Raw genomic sequence first — 6,801 nt, forward strand, 5'->3', positions numbered from 1 at the left:
TCTGGGGGACACAGCAGAATTTTCCTACATTTATAATCGAAACAAGGTCATGACGTGGAGTATTGTAGCCCACAGAAAAGGAGCTCTAGTCCTCTGTCAGACCTACAAGAGGCCTCTGTCTTCGCTCTCTTATATGCACCAATCCCACAGAAATCCATTGTTTGCAGGTGTCTCTGAACAGCAGCTTCTGGGTACTCAATTATTTTCTTTTAAAAGCTTCTATCTGGAAGTTAAGAAACCAAATCTAAGATGACAAAGTATAAGACACTGCAAGGAAGTAAGCACCCCCATATCACTGCACACCCCTGTTCAACACCAAAGCAACAATAAGGTTGTACACTGCTGTCACATCCAACTGCTGCTCTTTGCCAAGCCAGACACAGCTTTCCCCTGGAACACAAAGGCTGCAAAGCACTTGTAGTGTATTTACTGTGGTTATTTCTACACCAGTTTAGTTCCATTAACCTAGGGAATAAGATTAAATAATCCCTACTGGAAATGCTACAAATAAGAATAGACAAGAAAAAAAATAATCACAGAATCCCAGGCAGCTTTGGGCTGGAAAGGACCTTAAAGCCCATCTGGTTCTAACCCCTTGCCATGGGCAGGGAAACCCCCCACCAGCCCAGGGTGCCCAAAGCCCCATCCAACCCGGCCTTGAACCCTGCCAGGGATCCAGGGGCAGCCCCAGCTTCTCTGGGCACCCTGTGCCAGGGCCTCATCACTGTCCCTGGGAAGATGATTTTTTTTCCCATAATACCCAATTTAACTCTCCCCTCCTCCAGCTTAAGAACATTCTCCCTTGTCCTGTCCCTCCCTGCCCTTGTCACCAGTCCCTCTCCAGCTTCCCTGTAGCCCCTTCAGGGACTGGAAGGCCGCTATAAGGTCTCCCCAGAGCCTTCTCTTCTGCAGGCTGAACCAGCCCAACTCTCTCAGCCTGCCTCCATAGCAGAGGTGCTCCAGCCTTCTCTGGCCTTGCTCCAAGGGCTCCATGCCTGTCTTGTGCTGGGGACCACTGAGCTGGATGCAGCATTGCAGGGGGCGTCACTCCAGATCAGAGGGGCAGAATCCCCTCCCTTGACCTGCTGGTCACACTTCTTGTGAAGCAGCCCAGGGGACAGTTGGCTTTCTGGGCTCTAAGTGCACACTGCCACGGGTGAAAGTTGAGGTTCCTTCCTGTCAGTGCTGCGCTGATCCAGAGCTTAGATATCATACTTTAGCTTGATGGACCTTTCTTTCTCAGGAAAGTACTTAACAGGTGACTGAAAATAGGATGCAGGCTCTCTCTTCACAAGCAGTCACATGGGGGTGGAAGTTACACCAAGAGATGTTTTAGTTCAATGCAAGAAATACATTTCTTTACAGTGATTTACTTGACCAACCTTCCCAGGGACGTGTCAGAGTCCTCATAACTGGAGGCTTTCAAGATGCAAAAGGAACATCCATCTCCATGCCAATCTGGTTATGATGATGAGATACTTGGTAGATAGAGGTGAGAGGCTCCCTGAATCAGCCACAAATCAGTAGGCTCAAGCTGGTCAGTACTACTGGGGTGCTGTCACACAGCTTGTGTTTGAGACAGATCAATCATGCCAGTCTGCAAAAGAGCACACAGACACGTCCTCTGAGCCCTTACAATATGCTTGAGTGGAAGAGAACTGTATGCTTCAAGGTTGTAGAAGACACAGGCAAGGCATGTTACATGGGATCGTTGAGGATGGGCCTAGGAGAGCTTCATGGAATTAAAGAGATAAAACTAGGGAGAAATAGGAAGACCTGTCAGAATTTAATCTATTATTTAGTATTATTTCTACCTTTATTCTAAATGAAGTAAAAGAACAGCACAAAGCACAAGGAATAAAGTAAAAGCAACAAGGTTTCCACAGCTAGTTTAAGACAGAGTGCGTTATGAGTTCTGCCCCCTGCCAAGAAACCAAAATTATATATTGATGTACACATCCTTGCTTTTGTAGGAGTAGGATTCTGATGAGCATAAAACATCAGTAGCAGTGAACTGTGTAGGCAGGATGACAGTGTGTCATTTTTGAATTCTTGGTAAACAACTACAGATGCTGCCCTCTTGTATACATGAAAATAAATCCCCGTGTCTAAGGTATAGAGGAATCCTTCCTGTGGAAGCAGAACTGGTCTCATCACGTAATAACATAATTATTTTGAAAAAGTTAAATTACTTTTTGATTTACAAGATGAGAGGCCAAAAAGGAATCTCACAAACCGTTACTTTTTCAGAAGCTATAGCTCAGAAATAGTCAAGTGGAATGTTTTTTTAATTTCTATTAATTCCACATTGAATCCTGTACATCCAATTTTAGCCTAGCGCATTTTTACAGCTGAATGTACAGCTGGGACCTCTGGAAATAAGAGCTTTTATTATGGAAATGCTGGCATAGTTTTAGCTAGGGTCGGCACACGTAGCCTACTGTAATGTGCTTTAAAACTTGAGATGGAGACCAGAAGTCTGAGGCTTAACAGTAGCAAACCCTGTATGCCTGAAACACAAGCCTCCCCAAAAATGTCATGCAAGACTGCTGCTCCTGGCATAACTCTCATTGAGTTAAAAGGTCAAAATGAACCTCATTGTGCTTGTTTAAAAAGTAGACGGTAACAGGAAATGTCTTGATTTGCAGATACAAATAAAAATTTTCAGAATGAGAAGATGTTGAAGAGCATAACAAGTCACACCTGGGTACATATGAAACTATGTGATTGGTGAAAGAAAATTTAGTTGTGTTAAAATGGGTAAATGCTAATATTTTGAAACTGCTGATTTGGTTACTGACCAAAGATTCCTCAGCCAAAAAAAAAAAAAAAAAAAAAAAAAAAAAAAGAGTAGTGGAATGTCAAAGCACTTTAATTTATTTGTCTGCATAATTTTATACAAACAGGTGAGACAGTCTGGTCAGGATGAGACGATGGACTGATACTGCAGCAAATGATCTGAGAAAATGAGTTCTCTTTGGCAAGGTTCATAAGGCAGTTGTAGAAATGCCTGATCATCTCATTAATGTGGGTTTAAAACGAGAGTTCAGGATTACGAGTATAAAAAGTGTTGATTATCAGATAAATGGAGTCAGATGGACAATGACGTCCCTTCTCATTTTTACTGTGTTTAATGGCAAGTGACTTTGCACACATTTTCTACATATGAATACAGTCCTTTCATTTTCTATCCTTTCTTATTTCTCACTTTATTCCTTATCTTCCTATTTCTCATTCACCTTCTCCTACGCTTCTCAGCTCAATGCAGCTGTTCATTATGTCTCCCTCCCCCGGTCATTTCACACAGGATAAATTGACACTCTGAGCTCTGCGTTAGTCTGCCATCTCCAGATGCACAAACGCTTGCCTAGCTGGGGCTGGGTAACTAGTAACACACTAGTGCTGGTGTGGACATGGTCTAAATCTAGGAGGATAATCCTTGATCTCTCCCACAGCTGTTACTGGAGGAGAAATGCATTTTCTTGCAATTCTGACGATGGTGGTTTCAAGTGATTACTGCACAGAGCTGTGGAGTGTCTGTTTCCAACTCAGGCATTTGAATAAAGGAATAATGAGAATAAATGCAGAATAGATTTTGGGGAATGCTTTCATGTATACTAAGCGAAGTGTTTGGTCTGAGAAACCTGTCACCCATCCTAAATGTCCACATGGACATCACCTAAACTTCATTAATTTATCTTTACCTTTTTTCTATCCAAGTTTTATCCAATTCTTTAAGACATTTATGATTTCCATGCAGGGAAATTCAGGTCCTTTGGATTGTCCCAATGCTTCCCTTCTTTTATCTCTCTCTTTGCTCTTTCCTGTTTTAGTTGCTTGTTTATTCATTCCTTCCTTTTTTAGCTATGTAGAAAAAAGTAGTTCAGCTTTTATCCACAAAATAAAATTTCAGATGTAAGGGTACAAACGATTGTTACCAATTTCTTGCTAATAATAGAATCAGAATTCCATGGTTCATTAGAACCATGGAAAAAGAAGTTGTCCAGAATATCAAAATGATTGAGCAGTTCTTTTTATGGCATAGAAGATTTTCTGTATTTATTGTGGTCTGATATGTGTCTTCCTAAAAAACACATTTTGAATGAACTCATGACCTGCACTATTCAATGTTTTTGGCCTAACAGTGTGAATCTCTTCTGGTTTATTCTCCTCTCCTTAAATCTGAAACAAACCACGGCTGAATAATTGAACAGGGCTCTAATCAACCTGATTGACTTGAGATGTCCCTGCTCATTGCAGAGGGATTAGACCAGATGATATTCAGAGGTCACTTCCAACCCGAACTATTCTATGATTCATCAGTTGTGATCCTACTTTGGATTTCTTTCTATCAGCTTTTGTAGTGTTTTCTTCTCCTAATTCCTAATTATTGAAGAAACTTTAAATTTCTACCTAATTTTCTGAAATTATTTAGGAATATGATTTCTCAAAACATTCTTAGAGAAAAACAATCTGTAATTACTCAGCATTGTTTCTGTCTCTGTAAACTAAAGGTGCTGATGACTTTTTATCTTTTCCTCATCAAACTTATCTTCAGAGAGCAAATCACTAGAAGGCAGATGAAGTCAAAAACTCAAAAGTCATCAGTAGGCCTGACAACAGCCACAGCTCTGTCAACATTAGCTGTACTGCATGTAGAAGATTAATGCTGTACCACAGAGAACTTTTGGGTCCTCTGCACATGTTCATCCCATAGGGAGTACAGTATTAATTGGAACAGCAGTTGATAACCTTCATTTTCCTGGTACAATCTGTGATATAAAAATTCTACAGTTCTGTAGTTAAATTTCCCATTTTTCAAATCCCTGTCCTGGTTTCAGTCAGGATGGAGTTCACTTCATTTGTAGCAGCGGATGGAATGCTGTGTTTGAGAGTTAAAATGAAAACAGTGCTGATAACACCCTGATGTTTTTAGTTGTGGTCAAGCAGTCAAGGACTTTCTCAGCTCTTCATATTTCTCTATTAATGAGGAAGGAGGGGACAAAGCCAGGACAGGTGCCCCAAATTGGCCAAAGAGAGTATTCCATGACAATTACGTCCTGCTCAGTATAAAGGGGGGCTGATGGGAGGAGGAGCGGGGCGGCTCCAGGATGCGCGGTTTTGGGGGGATGATCAGGTTCCGGGACGGCTCTGGGTGGCACGGCCTGAGCTGTGGGTTCAGTGAGACACTGCATTGGGTATCAACAGCTTCATATAATTTTGCTCTAAAGTCCTGTTAGCTTTCTAATATTGTACCTTTCTGCTATTCTAGTAAACTCTCCTTATCCCAACCCACGGGCTTTTGGTTTCTTGGTTTTGGGTTGTTATTTGCCCCTTCCTTCTCCCTTCCCTTTCCTCACCCCCGCCACACACCTCTCCCCCTCCTCTTTTCCTTTAAAGAGCAGGCAGCTGCGTGGATCTCAGCTCTCAGCCGGGGTGAAACCACGACAATCCCTTCATCAGAACCACAGTTTCTGCTCTGAATTGATCAGTTTTGATTGGTTATCGTCAACAATGTAGAGATTTCTGCTTGCTCAAAATAGTTTACACCAACACATATAAGTATATATATGTTCTTCAGGCCTTGTTAACATGTCATTTAGAACTCACAAATATGCGTAATGTATTGCAGACATCATTTATGTTCAAATCTTAATCTTAAAGAAGTATAGATTTGCTTAATATTTTAAAATATCATGTATTATACACTGAATTTTACCTATGTTTTCCCAGTTTCAAAGTGTAGCACCTGTTGTAGGTACACTGTGGACTTGGAGGAGATACTGTTTTGAAAGGCTGTAGCAGATGAGCCTTTCTATGGGAGCATTTACACTCCCTTTTTGATCACTGCTTCCCAGAATCTTCTAGAAACTACAAAATGTATTTTAAAAATAAATCATTAGAAAATACTGATGTAAAACTGAAGGTCATAGTTGTGTACAAATTAGTGATAATGAAATCATCAAGTGTGCAGATTAGATGTTCAACAGTGGTAGTTGAACCCCAGTGAGCTCTAGAAGTAAAATAATGCACATTAAAGTGTTTGAATCAGCATGAACAAAAAATGGATGGTCACTCTGGTACCCCTTAGCATAGATTCTCACTAGGCAATAGGTCAGCAGTAAAACAATTCCCAAGAAACCTCAACTTTCTAAATCAGAACTTTTTAGCTAAGTGTATAAGATTAGTACAAGTTATACAGGTTTGCAAATAATGGATATGGGAAATTTATCATGTTTATATTATATCTGAGGAGAGGTGGACAAGCATAAATGTCATGAAGAATATATTCTGAAGTGAGAAATATTTTTAAATAGTGGATTTTTATACACACAGCATGAAAAGAAGTAAAATGGTATGAAACCAGATTTTATATATCTTGTTGTACAATGAGCCAGTAAAATCAATGGTATTTGGCAAATATGTGTGTATGTGTGCATGTGATTGGCTTAAATATATGTTCAGGTATTTGGGTGAGAAGCCTCGTTTGTGCTTGCCAAAAGCTACATAAATCCCAGCTCAGGTACAAGATGAAGATGGTGGAGCCAGTTTTTCCAAGCCAGAGAAGTTGGGTGCTTATTTTAGCCTGGAATGATTTAAAAAGTGACACTACATCAGTACTAAAAGAATGCTAAAGCAATATAGCTAGAGTCAGCATCTCGTCGTGGTTATTCCCAGTTGAAAAGTGCACTGATAACAAAGAAAGGGAAAGTTACTTACCAATAACCAATTTCTTTTGAGCTATCTTGTACGCATATCTTGCTTTGCAAGTGATCATTTACTAAGGCTCTTGAAGTCAAG

The sequence above is a fragment of the Gallinula chloropus genome, assembly GCF_964237585.1.
Source record: "Gallinula chloropus genome assembly, contig: HAP1_SCAFFOLD_146, whole genome shotgun sequence".
NCBI lineage: Eukaryota > Metazoa > Chordata > Aves > Gruiformes > Rallidae > Gallinula > Gallinula chloropus.